Consider the following 20,275-nt stretch of genomic DNA (forward strand, 5'->3'; position numbering starts at 1 on the left):
TACTCCTACTCGCCCTGCCAATCTCCTGTAGAAATATACTCGTGTCCTGCCTGTTAAGGCTGGGTGGCCTGTGCATAACTCCTAGAGTTAGTTTTTCTTTCCCTTTGTAAACGTCCACCCAAACTGATTCTGAATCCATGTTAGTTTTGACTGAATGTCAACTAAACATTTAAGTGAGTCTTTAACATATAGCGCAACTCCGCCTCCTTTCTGCCACTTCTGTCTTTGTGAAATATCTGATAACCCGTTATTTCAAATTCTGATCTAAAATTTCTATTGGCAGTGTCTATCCATGTCTCAGTGATCGCTATTATGTCAAAATTTTCTGAACAAGCTTCACCCCTTAGTAAGTCTATCTTGTTTCTGAGGCTCCTGCTGTTAGTATAGAAGATTCTTAGCCCGCCCTCTGTTACTCCCCTATAATTACTTCTAAGCTGCCTGGTTATATTATGAGCTAGATGTCCTCTTCCATTACTCCTCCCATTGCTCCCATTACTCCTTCCCCCCTCGCCTATACTGAAAAATCCCTCAGGGTACCAAGTGCTCGCTCAAGGGAGTCTGAGAGAGCCTCAACACCCTTGAACGTCAAGTGTATCCTGTCACGGGCGTAGAGGGCGTCGTTGCCAAAAAAGAGGTCCCAATTGTCGACGAACAGCCACCCATTGTGCTCGCAGTGCTCAGCAAGTCTTCTGTTCACTGCTATCGCCCTGGACAGCCATCCATCGCCAACGCCCCTCCTTGGCAGGACGCCACACACTACTGGCATGTGCATGTGACCAGCGTCACGTATCCTGCCTAACAATTCTCTAAAACGCCTGAGAAGGTCCTCGCTTGGCACACGAGAAACCGTTTCCGCCACAGCTGAGAAAGACAATGGGGTTCGATCCCTCGCTTGCCATACACGCCTCAGTCCTGTCTGATATATGGCCCACCCCTGCCCCTGGGAAACACACCCTCGTCCTGTTCTTATCCTTGGAGCAAAAATACCTGTCAACATAACGAACCTGACTATCACCAACAACAAGAACCCGACGGTCACAGAAACTCACAGAAGAAATCCAGAAGAGGCTAACAAAGCCTGTGTCTCCGGTCTCTGTGTCTCCGTTCGGGTGGTCTCCGTGGTCGAGTTGTCTGGACCCGTGCCCAATATCAATGGCTACCATGTGCTCAAGTTTTTGTCTCTGTGATCTCCATGCCTTATCCAACCTATTTTCAAAGGTTTTAACTGATGGTGCACTCACTACTGCTTCAGGGAGGCCGTTCCAGATATCCACCACTCTATTACAGAATGAATATTTTCTTATATCTAACCTGGCACGTTGTTTATATATCTTCTTACTATGTCCCCGTGTAGCTTGATAATTTTGATCCATGAAGAGGCCGCTGCATATGTCACTGTCGTACACTCCATTCATGATCTTGAACAATTCTATCATATCACCTCTTGATCGTCTGTATGACAGGGTTGGGAGGCCTAATTTCTGTAGTGGTTCTGGATATGACAAGTTCTTCAAGGTTGGTACCAATTTGGTGGCTCTTCTTTGAACTGCCTCCACTGCCTCAATGTCCATCTTCTTGCTCGGGGACCAGGCTTGGTTTGCATACTCTAGGTGTGGTCGAACTAAGGCAATAAACAATAACTTGAGTTCTGACTCATCCAGTGTCACAAATGTACGTCGGATCAGTCCGACCAATCCGTTAGCCTTATTGATTTTCCTTGCACGGTGTTCTTTAAACTTCAGCTCGCAATCAGTCCAAACTCCCAGGTCCTCTTCCACTGTGATGTCCCTTAGCTCCTCCCTCATGTTGCATGTGACCTTTTCTTCATTTGATGTTCCTAGCCTCATAGCACTGCACTTTTCAGGGTGGAACTCCAACAACCACTTCCCCGACCAATGTTGCATCCTGTAGAGATCTTCCTGCAGTCTAACACAGTCCTCTCTCTTACCAGTTTGTCTCGATAACTGATGACTGCGTATTTTGAGTAATTATCAAACCCAAAAGTCAGACCCACGTCTGCACCAAATAACTTTTTTCATATTGGTTACTTTATTCAATTAGCGCGACCGCGTTCATCCACCTAATTCTCGCGCTAAATGGGGCTCTACTGTATAATACAGAATGTGTCGTCGGCTGTAGGCATATGCAGGCACGGATATGGGGGTGGGGAGCCAGATGACCCGGGCCCCCCCCAAAAAAATATTAGGATAACTAAAATATTTGAAATACCCATGAATTGAGAAAACATAAAATATATCTAAGATACCCCTAAAAAGCTAGAGAGCTGGGGCGAAGCCGGCCGCCGCTAGATAGCTCTGGACGCTGTCCTCCAAACTTAAAAAAATTCCTCCTCTATGGTTCCTTGGGCTTTACTATGCGGAGGTGGACGGGATGCTCAGGCAAGATTTAAATTTTTTCGGTGTCTGATGTAATTTTTCACTCCTGCAGGGCCAGGGCACAATGGGCACCGCGCTCTTATGGCCCCACTCATCTAACAATCTATATACTCTCGTACAGGGCCGTAGTACGCCGTTCCTAGGGGGAGGGGCTGGGTTGGTGGACGAACCCCCCCCCCCCCCATCTGCTAAAATGTCCACTTTCTGAGAGAGTCAAAACGAAAACTGGTACCTTTCTGTTGCATTTCTGGAGAACTCAGGATTTTCTTTATTTATTTTCAGTATTTAAGTTCCGGAATCATATATTGAATATTATAGAGCAAGATTTAAAGGCCTAGGAAAAAATCTTTGTGACCTCATTCCTCACATGCAAGCAGAAAGTGAATTTTAGTGCAGGCCACTATCATCATTCGGCACTTGGAAGAGGAAATAAGGGAAGACTTCCTTGCCTTTGTGCGTGCTCATGACCTCACCGGTAAAGGTTTAGCCTGGCTCCTTTTGTGCACTGTTGAAGACCTCGGATTGAACATGGCCAAGTGCAGGGACTTGGTTTCGATGGAGCAAGTGCCATGGTGGGAACATTCAAAGGGTGTGCCGCAGTACTCATGAAGAAGTACACCCTGGCCAAGCCAATCCACTGCTTTAGCCACCGACAGAATCTTGTACTGACGAAGGCGTGTGACGTCCAGGAAGTGAAGATCGCTCTTCAAACACTGACCCAGGTGTACAACACTGACCCAGGTGTACAACACTGACCCAGGTGTACAACCTGACCCAGGTGTACAACACTGACCCAGGTGTACAACCTGACCCAGGTGTACAACCTGACCCAGGTGTACAACACTGACCCAGGTGTACAACCTGACCCAGGTGTACAACCTGACCCAGGTGTACAACCTGACCCAGGTGTACAACACTGACCCAGGTGTACAACACTGACCCAGGTGTACAACCTGACCCAGGTGTACAACACTGACCCAGGTGTACAACCTGACCCAGGTGTACAACCTGACCCAGGTGTACAACCTGACCCAGGTGTACAACCTGACCCAGGTGTACAACACTGACCCAGGTGTACAACCTGACCCAGGTGTACAACACTGACCCAGGTGTACAACACTGACCCAGGTGTACAACCTGACCCAGGTGTACAACACTGACCCAGGTGTACAACCTGACCCAGGTGTACAACACTGACCCAGGTGTACAACCTGACCCAGGTGTACAACACTGACCCAGGTGTACAACCTGACCCAGGTGTACAACCTGACCCAGGTGTACAACACTGACCCAGGTGTACAACCTGACCCAGGTGTACAACCTGACCCAGGTGTACAACCTGACCCAGATGTACAACACTGATCCAGGTGTACAACCTGACCCAGGTGTACAACACTGACCCAGGTGTACAACCTGACCCAGGTGTACAACACTGACCCAGGTGTACAACACTGACCCAGGTGTACAACACTGACCCAGGTGTACAACACTGACCCAGGTGTACAACACTGACCCAGGTGTACAACACTGACCCAGGTGTACAACACTGACCCAGGTGTACAACACTGACCCAGGTGTACAACCTGACCCAGGTGTACAACACTGACCCAGGTGTACAACCTGACCCAGGTGTACAACACTGACCCAGGTGTACAACCTGACCCAGGTGTACAGCTTCGTTCATTCTTTGAATGTGCGCTCTCTCCGCTTCACAGAGGTTGTCAAGGTTACCTCGGCCAAGTGCGAAACGCTTGTTCCCCTGTGCCCCACCAGGTGGATTGAGAGGCATGACAGAATGATGGTTTTCGTTGAATTTCTGCCTGTCATCGCTGTTTTTCTCGAGGAGGAACTTGACGCCACCGCTGGGCTCCTTCTCATCGCCATACGTGTTTCCTGCTTTCTCGTTGGACTGGTTGTAGTGGAGTGTATATTGGCACATACTCTCGAGCCGAGCCAAACTTCAGAGGAAAGATGGCGACCTGGTGTCAGCCGATGCCGTGGCATCGAGACCATTTTTGCCAAGTTCAGAGCAGATGCGGAGAATCATTTTCACGACGTGTTCACGAAAGCGGAAGAGCTTTTGGTCGAGGTGGGGTCATCGCATGACACCATCCCTGTGCCACGACTCTGTGGACGACAGACCCAGCGATCAAATGTTCCGTGCGAGAATGCTGAGGAGTACTACCGCCGGGCGGTGTACATTCCATTCATGGACCACATCTTGGCTGAGTTGAAGAGTCGGTTCGGTGACGACACAGTGCCTGTCGCACTTCAGCTCAAGCAACTCCTCAAAGGCCCAGAAACGGATGTTGCGTGCGGTTGTGCTTCAAGTGGCGAAGCTCTACGAACTCAACATTGAATCCCTGACACTCGTGAAGGTAGAAGCGGAGCGCTGGGGATTATCTGTTCCGGTCTTCCAAACGATCAAAGAAGCCCAGGCACACGCCAGCACCAGCATCTGAGGAGTACCGTCGGCCAAGAGCGCCTGAACAGGCTTGCCCTCCTCTGTGTCCACCATGATATCCCCATTTCAGTCGAGAGATTGATAAGCAAATTCGGCGAAAAAAACCGCCGACTACTCTTTGCTTGGTGAGGCACTTGTTGAATACTTGGGAATTTGTAAATATATTTCTTTAGATCAGCCAATCTTTGCAAATGTGTTACCTCAATCCCATGTAAAAGAAGCCCTATAAGAATTCCTTTTTATCTTCAGCTGCGTCTAATTTCACATAATAGCTCTTTTTTGTAAAGGTCAGGTTTGTAATTTATATATGACCTGTATTATGATCACCCTTGCTGCTTACATATCGAAATAAACATTTAGTTTTCTTCGAGTGATCGTATGGTGATGATTTCTACCTGTTCAGATCTGCCTTTTTACGGGTCGGATGTGCAATTTGAATTGTTTCTTGTTATTGCTTGCCAGCTTAATATTGATTGCACTTCATATATAGATACAAGAAAAATTCATTTGTCACATATACGTTGATTGCTCGGGAGCTGCGGATTTTAAGCAAAGAACCGCCATCACTATCCATTGGTCTTCACTGTTTGAGGCTGTCGCTAACTTATGAAATTTTACCAGCGGGCTCCCCAAAATTGATTTTCTGGATCCGCCCTGCTTTGTTCCTCGTGTCAACTGTTATATCAACTGTTTTGCTTTCCACTGCTTCATTAATCACACTCTTGACTTCCTCCCCAACTTTCTGCTTGACTTCATCAATCCTAGATTTGAACTCACTGTTCACTTGAGACCTGATATCATCTCTAATTTCCTCCTTCAGATTCTTGACATCACTCTTGATCTCCTCTAAGGCCTCAGTGGTTTTAGTTTCCAGGGCATCCATACGTCTTTCTACTTTATCCTGTCTCTTGGATGTGTTGGTTACTTGTTTGAACAATTTCACCGCAACAATATAACATTTGGTACAATACCAGTGAATCTTACTTACTTGATTGCTGCTCAGGAAATTATACACTGCCTCAGTGACCTCCTCACACTTTATGTGGTGCCACATTTCACATAGTTCACAGCCTAGAGCCTTGTCTTCCTCACCAACCTTAACCTTACAGACTGGGCATGTGTCTGTTTGTTTATCTGCGTCGCTATCGTCTGCCCCTGTCAGCTGATCATCCCGCCCCCAGCCGCAAGGCTTGTTTTGCCAGATCCAACAGTATCCTTGGTTTTTGTGCCCGCCTGCTTACTAGACGGATTATTCTTCGAACGATTCATTCTTCTGGCAATATTACTATTGGAGAATTCCTTCACTTTTACAGAGCTCTCACGGGCACGTCTACCCTCGACCACGACCACGGACCCTAGGCTGCCGGTGTGTAGAGGAAAAGAGAACAAGGAAAGAACGAGGACAATAGCAACACACTCAGCTTCCGCAAAGGTTGGGGCCGCCTCATCTGCAGGGCTGGACAGCAGCATGAGTGGCCAGGACAAGCAGGAGCAGACTGCTGCAGGGGGCAGGAGGGTCAGTGGTCACCAGATGAAGCAACTGGCTGCTGGCAACTCCAGCAACAAAGGAGAGAGGAAGTTTGTGTGTCTGGAGTGTGGAAAAGAATTAACCACAAGGCAAGGCCTCAGATATCACACCCTTACACACACTGGTGTGAAGAACTATGAATGTAAGGAATGTGGGAAACAATTCATCCAGAAGAGTCACCTTGATACACACACCCTTTCACACACTGGTGTGAAGAACTATGAATGTAAGGAATGTGGGAAAAAATTCAACCGGAAGGGTAACCTTGATACACACACCCTTACACACACTGGTGTGAAGAACTATGAATGTAAGGAATGTGGGAAAAAATTCATCCAGAAGAGTGACCTTGATAGACACACCCTTACACACACTGGTGTGAAGAACTATGAATGTAAGGAATGTGGGAAAAAATTCATCCTGAAGAGTCAACTTGACAGACACACCCTTACACACACTGGTGTAAAAAGTCATGAGTGTGAAGAGTGCGGGAAGAGGTTCAGTGTGAAGCAGGCACTCAATCGACATGTCTTCAGGCACTATGGCCTTAGAGAGTTCAAGTGTGATGTTTGTGGAAAGCTCTTTAAGACAAGGGATGACATTGCCAAGCACATGAAGATCCACTTCTGAAGTGTGTCTGCCTACAGTAGTTATAGTGACCAAGGTAGGGAAGGGGATGGGAGGGAGAGGAAGGGAAGAGAGAGGAAGGGGAGGAAGAGGAAGGGAAGGCTGCAGTAGGGAAGGGAAGGCTAGCCCAAGAACGGGAAGGGAAGGAAAGGGAAGGCAGAGCAAGGGAAGGAAATCCCAAGGAAGGAAAAGGGAGAGTAATGTGGTGTGGCTGGGTGTGGTGTGGTGTGGCTGGGTATGGTGTATGGTGTGTGGTGTGACTGGGTGTGGTTTGTGGTGTGGCTGGGTATGGTGTGGTGTGTGGTGCGGCTGGGTATGGTGTGGTGTGGCTGGGTGTGGTATGGTGTGGTGTGGTGTGTGGTGCGGCTGGGTGTGGTGTGGTGTGGTGGGGCTGGGTATGGTGTGGTGTGGTGTGGTGTGGTGTGTGGTGCGGCTGGGTATGGTGTGGTGTGGTGTGTGGTGTGGCTGGGTATGGTGTGGTGTGGTGTGTGGTGCGGCTGGGTTTGGTGTGGTGTGGTGTGTGGTGCGGCTGGGTTTGGTGTGTGGTGCAGTTGGGTTTGGTGTGGTGTGTGGTGTGGTGTGGTGTGTCGTGCGGCTGGGTGTGGTGTGTGGTGCAGCTGGGTTTGGTGTGGTGTGTGGTGTGGCTGGGTATGGTGTGGTGTGGTGTGTGGTGCGGCTGGGTATGGTGTGGTGTGGCTGGGTATGGTGTGGTGTGGTGTGTGGTGCAGCTGGGTATGGTGTGGTGTGGTGTGTGGTGCGGCTGGGTATGGTGTGGTGTGGCTGGGTATGGTGTGGTGTGGTGTGTGGTGCAGCTGGGTATGGTGTGGTGTGGTGTGTGGTGCAGCTGGGTATGGTGTGGTGTGGTGTGTGGTGTGGCTGGGTGTGGTGTGGTGTGGCAGGATTTGACTCGGCGACTTTTTTTACCTCGCTGTTGGTGGTGTTTGCAGAAGGACAAGCAGGACCCGGACGGTGACATCATTATGAGGCTTGAGTACGGTCTCCTGAACTCCTCGTCCCTGGAGCTGATTGGTGAGTTGGCGACCCTGTTTTTTCTTTGTTCGCATGTCTCTCTGTCTCTATCTCTGGTTGTGGCTTTTAATTGATGGGTCTGTCTATGTCTGTGTCTCTGGTTGTTTTATTTGCTTCTCATTTTCTCTCTCTGTCTGGGTCTCTCTGTGTCTTTGTCTGTCTCTGTTTTTCTCTCATTTTCTCTCCCTGTGTGTCTCTGTCTCTCTGGATGTTTTATTTGCTTCTCATTTTCTCTGTCTGTCTGTCTGTCTGTCTCTCTGTGTCTTTGTCTGTCTCTGTCTCTCTCTGGATTTCTGTAGCTTTTTGTGATGGTTGTTTATTTCTGTTTTTATTTTCTCTGTGTCTGTCTATGTCTTTGTCTGTCTCTGTTTGTGTCTCTGTGTCTGTCTTTGTCTGTCTCTGTCTCTCTCTGGATTTCTGTAGCTTTAGTGCTAATGGTTGTTTTATCTACTTCTCATTTTCTCTGTGTCTGTCTCTTTGGTAGTATTGCTTTCCTTCTCTTTCTCTACTTATCCCTGTTTCATTTTCCTCCGTTCTCATTTTTTGTTCTCTTTCTGTTCTTATGTCTTATTTTTTCACCGTTTTCCTTTCATTCTTTTCCTTTTTCATTTCTCTCTTCCTCTCCTTGTCTTAGTTTTCCCTTTTCATTTCTTCTTCTTCCTTTTGCTGTCTCATTTTCTCTGTGTCTGGCTCTCTGGATTTCTGTAGCTTTTATTTATTTATTTATTTTTACAACAAAGGAGACGGCTCAAGGGCAACAAAAAGTGCATAGAAAAAAAAGGCCCGCTACTCACCGCTGCCATAATAGACGAAAGTAAAGAGTGGCCAAGAGAGAGGTCAATTTGTGGTGGAGAGGTGTCTTGATAATGGCTGTTTTATGTCTACTTCTCATTTGGTCTCTGTCTCTCTCTGTCTCTGGGTTTCTGTAGCTTGTAGTGATAGTTCTCTCTCTCTCTCTCTCTCTCTCTCTCTCTCTCTCTCTCTCTCTCTCTCTCTCTCTCTCTCTCTCAACAGCGCGGAGATGGTGGTGAGCATAGCCAAGGGGTGCGAGGAGGAGGTGTGCAAAGTGGACATGCAGACCGAGGTGGCGTTCCTGGATGGGTGAGTCCGAGGGGGATGGGAGGAGAATGTGTGTTAAGATGCGATTGGTTCAGCTGTGTCAAAGTTCTCAAGCTCTGTTCAAGTCTTCCATCCTCAAACTTCACTTGTAATCTTGTCTTAACCTCACTTTCCAGCAATAACAGTTCAGTCTGAGGGGGATGGAATGCTAATGTGTGTTAAGATGCCATCAGTTAAGCTGCGTCAAAGTTCTGAAGCTCTGTTCAAGTCTTCCATCCTCAAACTTTCTCTTGTCTTAACCTCACTTTCCAGGAATAACAGTTTGGTCCGAGGGGGATGGGATGCGAATGTGTGTTAAGATGCGATCAGTTAAGCTGTGTCAAAGTTCTCAAGCTCTGTTCAAGTCCTCAAACTTCACTTGTAATCTTATCTTAACCTCACTTTCCAGCAATAACAGTTCGCTCTGAGGGGGATGGGATGTGAATGTGTGTTAAGATGCGATCAGTTCAGCTGCGTCAAAGTTCTGAAGCTCTGTTCAAGTCCTTAAACTTCATTTGTAATCTTGTCTTAACCTCACTTTCCAGCAATAACAGTTCGGTCATCATAGGCAAGATCAACCGGCTTGAGGTGACAGCAAGCAACAAGGGGGAACACGTGTACCTCCCCAGCCTAATGGTGAGCCTGGCGCCGCCCCTCGTGGTCTTCCAGCCTCCTCACCAGTGCATCTTCCACTCCTCCGAGCTTGTGTATAACTTGACCAACCCTCTGAAGAGCAGTGCTGAGGTGAGTGAGGGAAGGGAACAGAAGGGAAGGGAGAGGAAAGGAAGGGAAGGCTGAGAAAGGGAAGGGAAGATTAGGGAAGGTCAAGGAAGGGAAGAGAAGGGAAGGTCAAGGAACAGAAGGGAAGGTCAAGGAAGGAAAGGGAAGAGAGAGGAAAGGAAATTGAAGAGAGAAGGGAACGGAAGGTCAAGGAAGGGAACGGAAGGGATGGAAAGGGAAAGGAAAGGATAGGGAAGGGAAGGGAGAGGAATCAGAATCAGAAACTTTATTTCCATTTTATACAATGGTTATTCTTTACAGGCTTAAAACTATTGATCATAGTATATAGAGTGGTCCCCCCCCCCAGGCGGGGACTCCGAGGCAGGGTGAAGGTGCGCCATTTTGAAATTTTGGAAAAGATGTCTACATAGTTTGTCTATTTTTGATCTGTTGCTCTGTCTGGAAAGCTGGATTTTCTTATAGCCTTCTCAAACTAATGCTTCCTCTACATAGTTTGTCTATTTTCAATCTGTTGTCTGTCTGGAAAGCTGGATTACCTCATGTCATTAGAATGCAATTGATACCTTTTCTTGGCCTTTGGAAAGAGTTGATGTGAGGGGAAGTGTTGAGGATGCCCGCCTACAGTCCTTGCTGAGCAGTTTCTGTGTCTTTCAGAGTGTGTGAAGCAGTTTGCCAACCTGGTCCTGGCCCTCATGATGCTGTTCGCCAGGTACAATCACTGGATGGTGGGCGACAAGTTTGAGAGACTCGCCCCCTCACTGGTAATTATGCCCCGTTGTCATTTTTCCTTCTCTGGTCAGGGGCAGGACCTAGTGTTTTTTATGCCTTTTTTGTTTTATTGCCCTTGAACCCTAAAAGATAAAACTACATGACCTCCCCTAACTTAACCTCACCTAGCCTTACCTAATGTCTCCTAACTTAACCTATCCTCCCTTACCCTAGCCAAGAAGTCACCCGCCGCAGCCGCCGAAGGGAAGGACGGAGGAACAGCCGCCAACTCCATCGCTGGCGGCTCCACGTCTACTCGTCTCCGCCTCCGCCTCCTCTCTCAACATGGACGGTCGAAAAAGGATGTTTAGTGTGGAGGTGTTTGATTGGGGTATGTGGGTTGGTGTTTATAATTTCATTTGTGTGTGTGTGTGTGTGTGTGTGTGTGTGTGTGTGTGTGTGTGTTACCCTTCCCTCCCTCCCTCACCCCAATGTTTGTCTCTAGGTGTTTGTAGGCGATAAGATGACCTTTCAACACACCTTCTTTCTTTCCTTTCTTTATTCTTTCCCTCTTTACAACGTTATTGTAAGTATACGTAACCTTAAACTAATGAAATACAAGTTACGTGAACCCTACCCTCGAGATATGTTATTTTGATCTCTGTACGTATAGGCAAGATTACGTCTCTTAAACTAACGATATATAAGTTATGTCAACCTTAACCTGCGAGGTGTTTGTATAAGTAACCTCAATTCACTGGCATGTTTGTATAAGTAACCTCAATTCACTGGTATGTTTGTATAAGTAACCTCAATTCACTGGTATGTTTGTATAAGTAACCTCAATTCACTGGTATGTTTGTATAAGTAACCTCAATTCACTGGTATGTTTGTATAAGTAACCTCAATTCACTGGTATGTTTGTATAAGTAACCTCAATTCACTGGTATGTTTGTATAAGTAACCTCAATTCACTGGTATGTTTGTATAAGTAACCTCAATTCATTTCATATGTTGTATGTTACTGTGATCTCTATGTATAGTGAAGATTACATCCTTTAAACTAGCAAAATATAAGGTACACCAACCTTACCTTTGAGATGTTTGTATGAGTAACCTCAATTAACTCGTATGTCGTATGTTACTTTGACCTGTATGTATAGAGAAGATTATGTCATTTAAACTAGCAAAATATAAGTTACGCCAACCTTACCTACGAGATGTTTGTATAAGTAACCTCATTTCATTTCATATGTTACCTTGATCTGTATGTATAGGGAAGATTATGTCATTTAAACTGATGGAATATAATTTGTCAACCTTACTTACGAGATGTTTGTATAAGTAACTTCAATTCACACTTTGATCTCTGTACGTCGAGGCAAGGTTACGTCAGCCCAGCACTCACTGTTTGCTTATTTCTCGTCTTTACGTAGACGTAACATTACGATCCTTATATTGTTGTAGGACTTGTGTTGTGGAGAGGAAGTATTGCTGTAGGACTTGTGTTGTGGAGAGGAAGTATTGCTGTAGGACTTGTGTTGTGGAGAGGAAGTATTGCTATAGGACTTGTGTTGTGGAGAGGAAGTATTGCTGTAGGACTTGTGTTGCGGAGAGGAAGTATTGCTATAGGACTTGTGTTGTGGAGAGGAAGTATTGCTGTAGGACTTGTGTTGTGGAGAGGAAGTATTGCTATAGGACTTGTGTTGTGGAGAGGAAGTATTGCTGTAGGACTTGTGTTGTGGAGGGGAAGTATTGCTATAGGACTTGTGCTGTGGAGAGGAAGTATTGCTGTAGGACTTGTGTTGCAAAGAGGAAGTATTGCTGTAGGACTTGTGTTGCAAAGAGGAAGTATTGCTATAGGACTTGTGTTGTGGAGAGGAAGTATTGTTGTAGGACTTGTGTTGTGGAGAGGAAGTATTGCTGTAGGACTTGTGTTGTGGAGAGGAAGTATTGCTGTAGGACTTGTGTTGTGGAGAGGAAGTATTGCTGTAGGACTTGTGTTGTGGACAGACAAACAACGTAATATAATCTTATAAGGGAAGTAAGAGTGTTATAAAAATTGCAACAGTTTGTCAGAAAGGCCTATTTTTAACCCCTTGACTGTGGATTTCCTACAAGAAGACATCACCAAGCTGTAGGAGTGGAATAAATAGTGGCTGCTACAATGCAATGATGAAAAATGTAAAGTTCTGCACCTTGGGAAGGGATATCCAGCACACCAATACCACATGGGAACACTCCACTATCCACCACAGAGGCAGGGAAAGACCTGGGAGTGTATGTTACCAGGCTACCAGTGAAGGGATATCCAGCACACCAATAGCACATGGGAACACTCCACTATCCACCACAGAGGCAGAGAAAGACCTGGGAGTGTATGTTACCAGGCTACCAGTGAAGGGATATACAGCACACCAATACCACATGGGAAACACTCCACTATCCACCACAGAGGCAGAGAAAGACCTGGGAGTGTATGTTACCAGGTTACCAGTGAAGGGATATGCAGCACACCAATACCACATGGGAAACACGCCAATATCCGCCACAGAGGCAGAGAAAGACCTGAGAGTGTATGTTACCAGGCTACCAGTGAAAGGATATCCAGCACACCAATACCACATGGGAAACACTCCACTCTCCACCACAGAGGCAGAGAAAGTCCTGGGAGTGTATGTTACCAGGCTACCAGTGAAGGGATATCCAGCACACCAATACCACATAGGAACACTCCACTATCCACCACAGAGGCAGAGAAAGACCTGGGAGTGTATGTTACCAGGCTACCAGTGACCAGGCTACCAGTGAAGGGATATCCAGCACACCAATACCACATGCGAAACACTCCACTATCCACCAGAGAGGCAGAGAAAGGCCTGGGAGTGTATGTTACCAGGCTACCAGTGAAGGGATATCCAGCTCACCAATACCAAATGGGAAACACTCCACTATCCACCACAGAGGCAGAGAAAGACCTGGGAGTATAATTATGTTGCCAGGTTACCAGTGAAGGCAAAATCCGTGCCAATTGCAGCGGACGAGTTAAGAAATATATATACATATAGCATTTTGAAGAGTTAGATTTTTTTTTTTTTTTTTTTTTTTTTTTTTACATGTGGCCTACAGCGCCGGTAGGCTAATCCATATGAGCCTGATGGTCGGCCCTAGCCCGTCATGGCACAGGCAATTGTTTATAGTGGTGCCATTATTATTATTGGCTCATGCTGCCCCCCGGAGCTCATTCTTGATTCCACTTGTGCTGCAGAGCTTCTTCTAGAGTCCGGGTTGATAGGTGGTCTTCAGGACAGCATGTGGGTAGTCTTAGGCCACTCGGCGGTGACTGAAAAATCCCAGGTGGTTAGCGGCGGATTCGAACCCACATCATGGACAACGCAAAGAATGCGAGGCTGGCACGCTAACAACTCAGCCACCGCCTCCCCTGAATGCATGCCTACATTTTTTTTATGGTAAAGGAAACAGCTGAGGGCAGTAAATGAAGCAGGAGTCACATCACGGCAGCCACTATAAATAAAATTCGCCTGTTCCGCTAATGGGCTGGGGCCGTCCAAGAGGGCCTACTGGTGCTACAGGCAGACAGGGGATAGACAGGAAGCTGATGAGAAAATAGAATTCCCAAACCAATTCTGGTGTGTGTCTGTATGCATGTGTGTGTGTGTGTGTGTGTGTGTGTGTGTGTGTGGACTAGAACAAACAAACAAAAACATAGACCAATAGTTACATTAGGAAGACATACTCAAAAAGGAAAAAACTTATTCATGGAAACCAACAAGGAAAGGTTAGATACTGAGGAAGGGAGGAAGAACAAAGGGGTGGAATAAGATAACATATGCTTGTGTGCTTAGAACTGAGTGTTGGAAGATCAAGACAGGAAGGAAGGGCATGATTGCAGGCTGCTGGAAAATACAATACAATACATTACGATAGATTACAGTATGGAAAGTATGTACCTACCTCTAATAGTACATACTGAGGATGATATGTAGCTACTTCTTCCATCCTCACAATTAATACAGGAAGGAAGGGCATGATTGCAGGCTGCTGGAAAGTACAAAAAGATACATTGCAATAGATTACAATATGGGATAATAGTGTAGCTACTTCTAATAGTATATACAGAGGATGATATGTAGCTACTTCTTCCATCCTCACAATTAATACAGGAAGGAAAGGCATGATTGCAGGCTGCTGGAAAGTACAAAAAGATACATTGCAATAGATTACATCATGGAATAATAGTGTGTAGCTATACTAATACAGAGGATAATATGTAGCTACTTCTTCCATCCTCACAACGAAGGCAGCATTTCCAGACAGTAAGTAACAGCATAATCGCAAACCTCTGAAAGATACAAAGTGACACAAAGTGAAAACATAATTGGAAGCTGCTGCTGGAAATTACGAAAAGGACATTACGAGATGAAACACAACAGACCAGCGTGCTTCCTCCTTCCTCTGAATTATGGCAAAATCTCTTGGACAGGAACAGAAAAGAAAATGACAAACTGCTGGAAAAATACAAAACACTACTGGGAAAGAAATGGACGCAAGGTGATAGATTATGTTACGAAATGGGGAAATAATGCGTGAACTAACTGTCCCTTCCCCTGAATAGACACACATAAGCCAATGCCAAGGAAATAAAGACACTAGACCAGTGGCTCCCAAACTTTTTACATGATGCCCCCTATTGATTTATAAGAAATCCTCACGCCCCCCATCATTTGTTACTCCTTCGTGTGTGTGTGTGTGTGTGTGTGTGTTTATTTATTGCAAAACTGCAATTTTTGGCAGATGGAATCACGCCCTCTCTTTACCTAGCTCACGCCCCCCAAGGAGGCATGCCCCCCAGATTGGGAACCACTGCACCAGATGATAGATTGTCACGAAATAGGGCAATGATATGTGGGGTCATCAGTGCAGGTGTGGGGTCATCAGAGCAGGTGTAGGGTTGGCAGGGCAGGTATGGGACCATCAAGGATTATTGTCAGGACAGGTGTGGGGCTCTCAGGGCAGGTGTGAGGATGTCAGGGCAGGTACGCTATTGTCATGGCGGGTGTGGGACTGTCAGAGCAGGTGTTGGGCCATCATGGCAGGTGTGGGACTGTCATGGCAGGTGTGGGGCTGTCATGGCAGGTGTGGGACTGTCAAGGCAGGTGCTGGGCCATCATGGTAGGTGTGGGACTGTCAGGGCAGGTGTGGGGCTGTCATGGCAGGTGTGGGACTGTCAGGGTAGGTGTTAGGCCATCATGGCAGGTGTGGGACTGTCAGGGCAGGTGTTGGGCTGTCACAGCAGGTGTGGGACTGTCAGGGCAGGTGTTAGGCCGTCACGGCAGGTGTGTGACTGTCAGGGCAGGTGTTGGGCCGTCACGGCAGGTGTGGGACTGTCAGGTCAGGTGTGGGGCCGTCACGGCAGGTGTGGGACTGTCAGGGCAGGTGTTGGGCCGTCACGCCAGGTGTGGGACTGTCAGGGCAGGTGTTGGGCCGTCACGGCAGGTGTGGGACTGTCAGGTCAGGTGTGGGGCCGTCACGCCAGGTGTGGGACTGTCAGGTCAGGTGTGGGGCCGTCACGCCAGGTGTGGGACTGTCAGGGCAGGTGTTGGGCCGTCACGGCAGGTGTGGGCCTGTCATGTCAGGTGTGGGGCCGTCACGCCAGGTGTGGGACTGTCAGGGCAGGTGTTGGGCCGTCACGGCAGGTGTGGGACTGTCAGGTCAGGTGTGGGGCCGTCACGGCAGGTGTGGGACTGTCAGGTCAGGTGTGGGGCCGTCACGCCAGGTGTGGGACTGTCAGGTCAGGTGTGGGGCCGTCACGGCAGGTGTGGGACTGTCAGGGCAGGTGTTGGGCCGTCACGGCGGGCGTGGGACTGTCAGGGCAGGTGTTGCCCGTAGGGCCGTCATGGCAGGTGTGGGACTGTCCGGGCAGGTGCGGGGCGGACATGGCAGGTGTGGGAATGTCAGGGCAGGTGTTGAGCCGTTATGGCAGGTGTGGGACTGTCATGGCAGGTGTGGGGCCATCAGGGCAGGTGTGCGACCGTCAGGGGAAGTGTGGGGGCATCAGGGCAAGTGTGAGGCCGTCATGGCAGGTGTGGGCCGACTGTCAGGGCAGGTGTTGGGCCGTCAAGGCAAGTATACGATCGTCAGGGTAAGTGTGCGATCGTTAGGGCAGGTGTGCGATCGTCAGGGCAGGTGTGGGGCCGTCAGGGCAGGTATGGGGCCGTCAGGGCAGGTATGGGGCCATCAGAGCAGGTGTGGGGCCATCAGGGCAGGTGTGGGGCCATCAGGGCAAATATACGATCGTCAGGGCAGGTGTGCGATCGTCAGGGCAGGTGTGATCGTCAGGGCAGGTGTGGGGCATCAGAGCAAGTGTGGGGGCATCAGGGCAGGTGTGTGATCGTCAGAGCAGGTGTGGGGCCATCAGGGCAAGTATGGGGCCATCAGGGCAAGTATGGGGCCATCAGGGCAGGTGTGCGATCGTCAGGGCAGGTGTGGGGCCATCAGGGCAGGTGTGGGGCTGCCATGGCAGTCGTGTGCATGGGGCCGTCAGGGCAGGTGTGTTGCCGTCATGGGGGCCTTCCTGTGGTCAGGGGCCGTCTGTCTTGCCCATAATTCAACCCCAATCTTACCTATGACACACACCCGTGTTCTCTCACCTGGTTCTCTCACCTGGTGGGCTTCCCAGAACCCGGTAGACACAGGGCCCAAAAGGAAGCCGCACTCTGCTGATGCGCCAGCCCGACTAGTTCAGTAACCTCCGTACATACAAATACATGTGCTATAGACAGAGCAGGAATTGTGCATCATGTGCAGCAAAGTAAATAATCAATTAATAATATGTAAATGAACAAACTAACATGTAAAAAGTCTGTCACCGAGATGAGCAGCAAGGGATGCTTTGAATGCCGATAGTGAATTAGCTGAAACAACATGCTGGTCCCCCTCCCGCTCTCCACGGCCAAACGCCTTATCTCCCGCACCTGCCGCGCCTCCTGGGACGACAAGCTCGCCAACACCCTCCGCATCACCTCCATGGGCCAATACCGCACCAACTCCTCCCCACAGCCGGCCCGTGGGTGAGGAAAACGTCCCGCGTTCTAGACGTGGCCTTGACGCGCCTCCGCCTGGGCCACACACGCCTCGGCGCTCACCCCCACCGCCTGCGCCTCGTCCCCGACCCTCACTGCCCCTGGTGCAGGACCGTCGAGGACACCATTGGGCACCTCCTGCTGCACTGCCCGCGCCACCACTCCCAGCGAGTGTTGCTCCGACACCAACTCCGCGCCCTGGACGTGCCCACCTTTGACCTGCCCACGCTGCTGGCGGCGGCAGGCGTCCACCCATCACGGCAGGAAGCTGTCATCCGCCTCACCTGCGCCTTCTTTAGGAAGACGGGGCAGCTGACGCGCCTGTGAAGCCCTCACAGGACGACACCAGGGCTCATGTGAGCGACTAGATCGCCGCGGCCCTAAAACAACAACAACATGCTGGGGAAGAGAGTTCCACAGCGAAATACCTCTGACGTTGAAGAACCTCTTGCGGATCTCTAATTCAGTTCTTATGTGTGCAACCTTATATTGATGGCCTCTTGTGGTGCCTAGAGGTGGACTGACAACATATCCTCGGGGGCAATAGCACAGAAACCGTGAAATATTTGCCAATACTTCACCATGTCATGTCGTAGCAGCCGACCATGGACAGAATACATGTCCAAAGCCTTCAGTCTCTGGGAATAACTTAGATGCTTCATACCTCTAATGTTCCTGGTCCAACGTCTCTGCACTGACTCAAGTGAGTTGAGATCAGTAATATATCCCAGATTCCACACAGCTGAACAATATTCAAGTAAAGGCCGAATGTGCGTCACATAAATAGGGACAAGAAAGGTAGCATCGCGGTTAACTGTAGATTGAAGTAGATTTTGAGCCATGCCACCTGCTTTCTGGACGACGTACGTGCTGGTGAAATTTCAAGGAAGAATCGACATTAACCCCAAGGTCCATTGCAGAATCTTTAACTGGAATAGGAATGCCATTTAGATAATACATACCAGAGGCCGGTAAACCCGACAAGTCCACGGTCCGCCTCTGGAATTTGACAACTACACATTTATTAATGTTCATGGATAAACCCCAAGACAATGCAGCTTTGTAAAGATTATCAATATCTCTTTGACAAGAAGCCATGTTTTGGTGAGCAGTATGCACACAGTTAGTCTCAATTGAAATATACAATTTAAGGTCATCAGCAAAAATTTTTGTATGGGAACTAATGTCATGAGTAAGAAAGTTAATATATAGAAGAAATAGAAGTGGACCAAGAACTGAACCCTGGGGCACTCCACTGACCACATCGTAAGGACGACTCAACTGACGATCGACTACAACATTCATAACCCGAGATTTTAAAAACTCACTTATCCAGAAAAAAAGATTGCATGTAATAGCCAATTTCCTAAGCTTATCCAACAAAATGTCATGACATACAGTGTCGAAGGCCTTAGAAAAGCCAAAAAGAATGAGATCAACATTTTTACCCTGGTCCATGGCACAAGTAACATCATTGTATGTCCGCAGCAGCTGGTCCTCTGTGGATCTGCCTGGACGAAAACCAAACTGCTCATTACACAAAATGTTATTACTTGTGGCATAATCAAAAATAAATTTACATAATATACGCTCAAGAGATTTCACACAGACTGATGACAGCGATACTGGTCTATAATTTAAAGGATCATGTCTAATCCCCTTCTTAAAGATTGGCACAATCAAGGACCTCTTCCATATGGATGGTAGAGTGCATGTGTCCAGAGAGTGTAATGCATTGTGCTGCCAAAACAAGTGTGTGTATTGTACGTAGGAGATGACAACCCCCCAGCCTTACCCTTATACACTGCACTGCCAGATTCGTGTTGCCTTACCTACCTAGACATCTTACCTAGACGGGTTCCACGAGAAGGGAACCCCACAAGTGCCTACACGCCAGCAGAATACATATTTGTGTAATTACTCTTAACACTGAAACTATTGTTATGCCGGACGTATTACTTGGGTTCCGTGTCGCCGTCGCAAGACTCCGTGGGAGGGAGATATGTAAACACTTTGCACAACTTCTGTAGTTTAATATTCTTCCTTAGTAGTACACTTCACTCTTGACTCTTCACTGGCCACTAGCTTACTATGACTCGGACTGGGACTCTCTCGCCCTCTTCTCCTATATATATCCGGAACAGTACAGTCTAGAATGTTACAGTATATTTTAGATCATACAAGAATATGTAGCAAAAATATATGCGAGTTGGCAACACTTCCCGCCTGGCGAGCCGTCCGCGCCCCGCGGGGCGCGGACGGCTCGCCTTGCTCCCCGCCCCCCTGCTCGGAAGCCAAACTGATTAGAATCTAATAAGTTATTATTCACGAGAAAAGATGCCTTGGGTACCTGGCTATACAGTAACCAGCAGATAACATTATTTCGTCTGATGTGGAAATATATTTACAATTTGTATCGTTTGTGGTCCAATGTAGCGTGTTTGAGGCTCGTGCGTGTAGCGGAAAGTTCCAGTTGGCAACACTGCCAGGTGACAACAACAGCACGCGCCGAGGCCCGAGCAGCATCCCTTCTGGCCCTGCCCAACCAGCCCCCTAAAACACCCCAGAAGAAGAAGACGAC

General features: G+C 48.1%; 1 long non-coding RNA gene across 1 annotated transcript in view; it reads right to left on the reverse strand.

Moving 5' to 3' along the window:
• Positions 1-11,354: 11,354 nt before the first annotated feature.
• LOC126984767 (uncharacterized) overlaps positions 11,355-20,275 on the reverse strand; it is a 120,969-nt gene continuing 112,048 nt past the window's right edge. The window contains exon 7 of the long non-coding RNA XR_007737650.1: positions 11,355-11,708. This is a non-coding gene — a long non-coding RNA (uncharacterized LOC126984767). The remainder of the gene's footprint in view (positions 11,709-20,275) is intronic.

Source organism: Eriocheir sinensis, chromosome 57 (assembly GCF_024679095.1).
Source record: "Eriocheir sinensis breed Jianghai 21 chromosome 57, ASM2467909v1, whole genome shotgun sequence".
NCBI lineage: Eukaryota > Metazoa > Arthropoda > Malacostraca > Decapoda > Varunidae > Eriocheir > Eriocheir sinensis.